This window comes from Corvus hawaiiensis, chromosome 16 (assembly GCF_020740725.1).
Source record: "Corvus hawaiiensis isolate bCorHaw1 chromosome 16, bCorHaw1.pri.cur, whole genome shotgun sequence".
Classification (NCBI taxonomy): domain Eukaryota; kingdom Metazoa; phylum Chordata; class Aves; order Passeriformes; family Corvidae; genus Corvus; species Corvus hawaiiensis.
Genome location: NC_063228.1, coordinates 12,159,157 through 12,167,610, shown reverse-complemented (window position 1 = coordinate 12,167,610; position 8,454 = coordinate 12,159,157). Strand labels below are relative to the sequence as shown.

General features: G+C 38.3%; 1 long non-coding RNA gene across 1 annotated transcript in view; it reads left to right on the top strand.

Annotated features, from left to right (window-relative positions):
- Positions 1–319: 319 nt before the first annotated feature.
- The window catches only part of LOC125334526, a 191,334-nt gene continuing 183,199 nt past the window's right edge, over positions 320–8,454 (top strand). The window contains exon 1 of the long non-coding RNA XR_007207161.1: positions 320–418. This is a non-coding gene — a long non-coding RNA (uncharacterized LOC125334526). The remainder of the gene's footprint in view (positions 419–8,454) is intronic.

Below are 8,454 nucleotides of genomic sequence, written 5' to 3'. Positions count from 1 at the left end.
AGATTAGGAGGTAAACAGCTGCTTTCCTGGAGCCATGTTGTCAGCATGTAGGTCACTTCTGTTAGGATTGCCTTTTAAATATCAGTGTCAGAGTGAAATTGATAATGAGGAACACTTTACTTTGGGGTTGCTTTTAAAGAGCCTATCTGAAAATCTGTGCAGACAATAGCATACACATAAGGGCATTTCCTAGCCTTAGTTTCCTGTCTTTTTACCAGTTATTAATCTCCAAGAGAACTTTTCTTGCTGTTCCAAGACAGTCTTCACTGAAGGACTGTGTCAGAAGTTTTGGGCGGGGGGGGACAGCAGTGCACTCTGTTTGTGGACTGCTCCTTTTGTCACTGCTTTCACTGGGAGGCCTGGGGAGCCCAAGTTCCCTGCAGGAGGTTGATTCTTCCAAAAATCTTTGACCGATGAGGTAAGCATCTTAGTCTTTCATTCAGCTTTCTACCAATATTCCCATTCCTGAAGTCAGAGTCCCTGGGCTCTTGATACTGTGTTTATTATCTTTTGGTCTACTTGTGTTAGCTCTAATTTAAATTGTAGGCTGCAAACCACAATTAGATAATCACAGATTTTATACCTGAGATGCCTTGGAACTACAGGGTGTATATTATGTGTGTCTATTCATTTTGTCCATTTATTCTAAAAGCTCCTAAACAGGTTAATTTGAGGGAGTATTTTGTACTCATCCTATACAGAGAACCTCTTCAGTCCCAAACACCAGTAAGGCTCTCTGTTGGAAAAGGGGATGCGTAGGAATCATTCAATTTGCCTTCCTTCTAAGTTCTTCATATACCATGTTCTCAAACAGGCTGGCTGCTTCTTATGGGTATTTGAAATCTTGGTATTTTTAATCTTTAGCAAGTTACTTCATGAAATCTTATGGTGGTTTATTTTATTTTTTTTTTTACTCCCCCCTGATTCTGATTCAACGTTAATCTTGTCAGAGTTTGTTATTTTCAATTTTTTCAGGTATATGCAACTTCTACCTTTTGAAAGATGTCTTTTCGTGTTTAATAGCCTCTTTTACTCTGCTATTTGAGTACACTGGTATTTTTTGGAAACCCATTTAAAATTATTTTTGAATGGTATTATACATGTACTATGAGCTTTTACAGTGGTGCCTTTAAAGACTCTCTATGCCAGTTTATATAAAAAGAAAGCTTTAAAATATTTATATGAATATTTTAAAATTTTAGCTGATTCTTTTTAATTTATTTTTAACTAGCTTTTTCATATTTGTATCATTCTTCTTTTTCAAGTTAACCAAGTTAACCTTTCAAGTTAAACCTCTTGTGGATTTCCTTTTGGGCTTCTTTTTGGCTTTTTTTTCCCCTCTCATATAGTGGTTTGGTGTCTGAGTGTGGAGCAGTGTCTTTTCCACAGTTTTCCTTGGATAGCTTCATCTTAAGCCTTGAGCTGATCCAAGAATTGCTTCTCATCTTGTGAGTTTTTTCATTAGCTGCTCGCAAAAGTGGTTCTTTTAAGTTGAGGATGTCCAGCAAACGTGTTATGTCACCACAGTGTACTACATGGGGGCAAAATAAAATCCTGTCACTGTTATTGTGCTTTGTCTTCACAGCTTTTCACTCTCCCTGGAAATTCATAGCTATAGTGCTCCTTGTATATTTTAGATATATTTAATATTTCTATTTTAGTATACCTTGCTTAGGGCTCCCAGTCTTTGTGGGGAAATAGGAGAAATTCCTCTCAGTCCAGTGACAAGATGTCTTTCCTTCCCCTGCAACTCTGGATTGCACAATCTCTTGAGTAATTGAGGGTTTCCAGCTGTGTTTTGTTCTCTCAATACCTTTTCATCTAATTATACCAATTATATTGGTGCTTGGTTTATCCTGCATGGTGGTTCCACTTTTTAGATCTTCCGTAACAAACTGCTTGTAAATTGCTCTGCTCTTCCCCTTGAAACCAGGTCAGTGGGGGTGGTCAGGACTGCACCTCCAAGTGGAATGCTATACAAGTCTTCATGAGTTTCTCCTAAACAATGAGAGAAATTCTTCATTTTAGGTATTTCCTACCATCACTTTTAATCACACAGACTCTCTTATGGGTTTGTCCATGCAAAGCTCTTTTAATGTGTGATGATTTCTCTTTTCAGTTGTGTCTTACTTTCTGGACTACTTGAAATACCTTATCCTTTCCTAGCACTTTGTTTTCTCTCCTTAATCAGTTGAGCCATTTTTTCAAACCTACTAGGAGTTCACTCTCTGCTTTCAATCCTTATGTTCAACATGGAAAATTTCTTCTTCCCAACTATACTTCCTCTTTCTGAACTTCTCCTCAGTTACAACTTTATATGGCAATTGCTCTCACTCTAATACACTATGGACTGCCTCACCCATTGTGTGCATGACTCTTGACTAATTTCAGTTAATTGCAAGTTAATTACTATTTAAGAGGTTTGGTTTTCTTCATTATTTGCTGAGTTATATTAAATTACACTGTCTTTCTGAGGAAGTAACTTTCCACCATTACAGATCTATGCCCTGCTCAAACCATTTGGCACTATTAGATGTGGCCATAAAATTTTGGCTGATGTTGCTATTTTGTTTATTAGAAAGCACAGTTCTGGAATATCGATTACTTTTTCACTCTGATGCTGCTGCTGTGTCCAAGAGTACAAAAGGTTTTCCAAGACAATGTCTCTAGAAACTTCATTACAGACATGCAAATCTGGGAGAAGTATTATGTGTTTTCTTCTTTCTTGTGCTTCCATCTAATGGCATTATTTGCACTGTGGCCAAGTAAACTTTTTCGTAAAATTGTGCAACATTTAAAAAAATAAAATTGAGATGGACTACCCCGCATAGGTAGCAAGGAGCAATGTTTTACTTTAGCTTTTATAGGACCTCTATTTGATGGTGTGATTCCTGCAAAACGTGGATCACTGAAAATATTGATTAAAAACAGAGACATCGTCTTGGAGTATATTTTGTAACTGAAACTGATTTCGTGCTTGGTTAGCACTTTTAATTGTTGTGTTATGAAGAAAATTTTTGGTGCACAAAGATTTAAACTGTTTTTATAGAGGATCCGTGTCATTAGATACTGAAAAGAAAAAAATAAGCTTGATGTGATTACTCCAAAATTTTTGTTAAAACCTCTGCCTCCTAAAAAGAAATTTTTTTTCTTGTTGGTTTGGTTTTCTGATGTTTGTTTTTTTTTTTTTTTCCTCTCCTGCAATCAAAACATGCCCATTAACCTTGTCTCCTTTTTTGTTTTTCATTTAAGTCGAGTATGTGAGGCAGTGTTAATGATTCAGCTACAGTTTGATGGAGCTGCAGTACTTTTGTTATGTAAGTTTATGGCTAAGAAAATTCAGGGGTTTTCAGTTAATTACTTTTCTCCTGAAAACCCCTACATTCATTCCTAGAAATAGAAGTTCAAAACCCATGCATCTTCTCCTTGACTGCAGCCTGCCTCTTGTTGTCTAACATTTTTAGCCATTAGATATTGAAAATCTATGAAAATTTGCTTAGAGGACCTATCCGGTCCACTTTTTATCACTTGGGGTTTTCCCCACATGCTCTCATTTAGTGACTGGCACCTGCAACTTATAAACAGCCCTGAATTTTGGTCTGTATTTAATGACAGAATTAACTTTATTATGTAATTTTGAATCACTGGCTGAAGAGGCTCTCATATATTTGTGCTTTTGAAGGAACAAGGGTTTCTAAGACTTCTTCTCTTTTATTGAGCCCCCTCCTGCTCCATTCAATACCTGAATGAAGTCTAGGTAGGCAAGCTTTCCTAGGTGCACGGTGATCTTCTGTGTTACTTAAATTAAAAAGATGTAATTTGGAAAGAAGAAAGCTTGCCTGTGGTAGTATATTAATTCCTTCTGATTGTCTTTTGCCTCCTGAAAAGGGGAAAGTAGATTTTTCTGTGCTGTGAGCTCAAACTGTAACTTGATCTCTGCATGAGAGGTGAATGTTTGTGGTAAATGTGGCTTTCCTAATGAGGACCTGCTGTTCTGCATGAAACACTGTCACAAACAATCATAAACAGCACCCAGTTTCTGCCTCTGCTGTAGGAATAAAAACTGGGTAGTGAATCTTCCCTCCACAACTGTGTCAACAGCAGGTCCTCATTACCTGTCCATGGCTGCTGAAACCTGATGGTCAGAATGCTGCCCAAGCTCCTTGTTTTTGGTGAGGTTTTTTGAAAAGCAGAAATAAATATTTTCCTCTTTTAAAAGGGTTTTGTTGGCACTCCCTGAAACTGCTTTTGCTGCTTCCAATCCATTCAGTTGTTAATGGGCTTTGTGGACACAGGGCCCGTGAGCTGTAGGAATTGCAAACACACAATTCCAGCTGAGCTCCTGAACTGACAGGTGATCATCTTATTAGGAGCTGGGAACTCACATTGTGATTTCTGCCAAAGAAGATTTGCCTTATTGTTCCTGCTTTTGCAGTAAATGCCTAAGAGCCTATTTTCTTTGCGGAGAATACGAGAAGCTCTGTAGTTTAATTATGAATAATATCACTTGCCTCAGTTTCTTCATTTTCCTGTGTGCTGTTTTCCTCTGGAGCAATCTACAGTTACTCTGCAGGAAGGAAGCATAGGAAAAATAGTGGAAGAGCCTTTGACTTAAGAGGAAAGAGCAAATCGAGGTCTGGAGGGGGGTAACCACTTAAAGAAGGTTACCTTTTTAAAGGGAATAGAGATCTTTAGTAGTGAATGTTTTGTTTTGGTGATGTCAAAGAAACAGAGAAACCAGATAGGAGGAAATTGTCTCTAATTTATCTCACAGTTCAAGGTAGAGAGACACAGGTCTTCCCACAGGTGCAAGGTGAGACAGCTCAAAACAATGTTTGGGCATGTTCTTGTTGCTCTGAGGGATCCTTCTGACTCGTGGAGTAGATAAGCAGTAAGGACAGACCCTTGTGGCAGAGGGGACTCCGTGTCACTTGGCCACATTTATTTATTGCACTTTGCACTTCTCTCGTGTGGTCATGATCTCTAAACAGAGCGGAGCTGCTACTGAGGCCCCTGGGGCTCCTCCATCCAAGGCTCCAGCTTTAAGTTGAAAGATTTATATCCTTTATCTGACTCATGGCTGCTGCAGGCTTTGTGATGTACTCAGAATCAAAAACCCCTTCAAGGCCCAAACTTCATAAATCTTAAATCCTATAAACATTCTAGTTCCGGGAGTACCGATTTCAGGAAACACTACGTTACAAAAAATGTGAGTCCAGTAGTCCTGTTTTCCAGCAAGGAAATTTAATTAAAAGAGGAGATAATTAGATGAGAAACCTCTGCTGGGAGTAATTAGAAATATTTCTGAATGGGTTGAGTTAGATGAGTAATCCACTAAAACTATGCAAAGCCATGGCTGTCCAGCTTCCAGCAAACTGAGTGAGAAAGGAAGTGAGAGACTCTCCCCAGAGGCAATTCCTTCTGGAAGAGGAGGGAAAACTTCATGGCTGATGGAGTCTGTTTTGTGCCATTCCTCCTCTGAAAGGAGTATGTACCAGGCTACGGTGAAAAAATACTGCATTTCTGCAGCAAATTGCTGCAGCAGCCCTCACTAGAAGGGGGGAAAGGATCTGATTCTGCGCCAGCTGCCGTAAGATCTGAGCTTAGTCTTTACCACCAAACCCAAACTGGGGCAGTGCTGTATGCTGGAGTGAACACAGACTCGGGGACAAGATAAACATAGTATTTGTGGTTTGCAGTGGGAGGATTTGGAGTGTGTTTTTACCTTTTTTTTTCCTTTTTTAAAATTGAATTTCAGAGAGGAACAGAGAGCTTTATGGGAAGGTATATCTGTCTTTCTCCCTCACCTTTTCAATAAATCCAAAAAGAAAAGTTTCTAGAGATATAGCTTAGGATGAGAGCAACTTGAGAACGTCAAAAAGTCTCAGTTCGAAATGAAATTAGGCTTATGATATCTATATTCTTTTCTTCTGGGCTCACTGTTTTGGGAGGACACTTATGGCTAATAACTTTTTTTGATGCTGCATGTGAGATGGTTGTAAGTAGTTAGAGTGAGGGTCAACACAAATACAGCCCCCCAGTTCTTTGACAGTGATCCAGTACATGGATTTTTGCACAACGTGCAAATGTTGTTAAGGCTCTTCCTCTGTTAATCTTTCATGGCATCTTAGTTTCTTAAAAGCATCTCAGCTGAAAACTTTGTTTTTATTTTTGTATGTTTCATGATGAAAGTATTATCTGGTGGTAACTCAGACTTGCTGTGATCCCTATTGGCTATGTTCATCTCTATGATGAAATTGGCTTTATTATGATAATCTTAATCTTTAGGGGGATTTGTGTAAGCATGAACTGTTCAAATGAACTGAAATTCAGAAGAGCTTTTCATACTTTGCTACTGAATTTTTCAGGGAACTGGACTCCTATCATTTAATGTTTCTACTTCAGGAGGTCTTGCTTCTCCACCAGCAGAACTTAAATGGAGCAGCCAAGACCTTTGAGGGCTCATGTCCAAGACTTACCAGTTTGATTAGAGGTGTAATAAATTCTTAGCTTCAGCTCTTCACAAGGGGATTATCCAAACTTCTCTGAAGCACTGTACACCTTTTGCTGAAGCCAAGGGCTGGTGTATAAATATTCTTCTCTTTGTATCGTGCTTTCCAGTTTCAATTTCTCAATGTCCTGGAAAGCTTACAGTTTTCCACCGAACTTCAATTCTGTCTGTCACCATAAAAAATTATGGTTATGCCTTTATATATCCATATAAGAGTGGGTTTGTTTCTTTTCAGAAACTTCAGGAACTGGAGCAGCTACACAAGATGACCAGCTCTTGATCTGATATTTTGCATATGTGGATTTCCATAACTTAATTCATCTGTAAGCTCCTGTGGCTTTCAGTAACCTGCAAGGTGCTTATTTAATTTGTACAGCAAATAGAGAAGTATCATTTCTGCAATAGAATAAAAAGCAAAACAACCAGTCTGGAAAACTCTGTTGAAAGCTCAGCATGTTTTATGAATGTTGGAGAAAAATGAAAAGTAAAATTCTATTTTAATATCTTAATTACCCACCCTGTCTTTGCAATATTATGCACAACAAACAGTGTGAAGTCTAAGGAGGTTGTACTTTGAGCACCTGTACAGGAGTTTTTCAGAAGCTGGAGGAAATGGATTTTTTGTGAGGCACCAGATAAAACTTGAGCTCTAGGCTTTGCTTTTCCAATCCTGCACAACTTTAAGCATTGGCTTAATTTCTGCAGACTTTAGTGCAGTTCATTACATGTGCAGCTTGCATATGTAACTGGCAGAAGTTAGAGACAGTTTTTATTAAATATGTTAATCACCTAACACCATTTGGCTTGCAGCCTCAAGTATAAAGAAGCAAATAAGAGGGGGGAAAAAAGTTTCATGCAGAAAATATAGCACATGAAGTAAATGGAAAAATGCAAAGGTGAAAGATCAGTTGTTCTTTCAAATCCGTTAAATTTGAATAATTTGTTTAATATCTCAGAAAAAGAAATCGAGTCCTTGTATGCCATTTTTAGCTGGATTCTGACCATTAAAACACTTCTGGTGTCTGAGAAATTCTCATTAAGTTTACTAAAATAACAGTATATTTCCAGTCTATTTTGGTTAAGATTCTGCTGGCTGGACTGTTCCTGCGCAGCATCCAGAGAGTGTTTTTGTGTTTTTGCACCAGTGTATGGGATTTGCAATAATGGATGTCATAACCCTCTGCTGAAGCTTTGGAAAGAACTGGCCATCAATCACAATGTACAGTCTTTTCAATTGTAGCTCCCAGTAAACGTGTTTTCTTCATTTACTTGGAAGCTATTATGCTGTCATTTAAAAGCCCAAGAGGAAAGGGAAAAAGCCCTTTTAATGAGACTTTGTGCACTCTGTTTTTTTAATAATAATGGCTTGTTTCATGTTAAATTTAAAGCATGTAGGTCCTTAGCAAATAGGTTTTTAGTTGGTTCACATAATCAAAAGCAGTACAACTGGCATATGAGCACCTGCTCTGATCCCAGCTTTCAAACACAGCAGAGAGAGCAAGCATACGTGCTTTCCCTATTTCAGACTTTGAAAAGTCAAAACTTTCTTCCTCGTGTAATTGCCCTAACAGATCTCATCAGTGATGGTTCACATGCTGTGTTTCACAGGCCATGGACGTTTCAAAGCTGGCTTGTTGATGAGGAAGGAGTTCTGTAGCCACCAGCATCAAGCCAGCCTGGCTTCCTGCTCCTCTCTAGCTCTTGCTTTATTGCTTTCTCTCCTTTACTGCTGCTTAACTCTCCAGGTTGGGTTTCTGTACTGCCACATAAGGCCTGGGCATAGAGGAGAAAAGTTGTTGTTTGCCTTTTTTTTCTTTTTCTCACTTTCCAGGATGAATCCACAAGTCTTTGAGGTTATTTGTGTTTGCAGTGTAACAGTTTAAAATAGTTTTTAAAAAATAATTCTTTTAGGTCACCCAAATGTATCAATATAATCAATATTT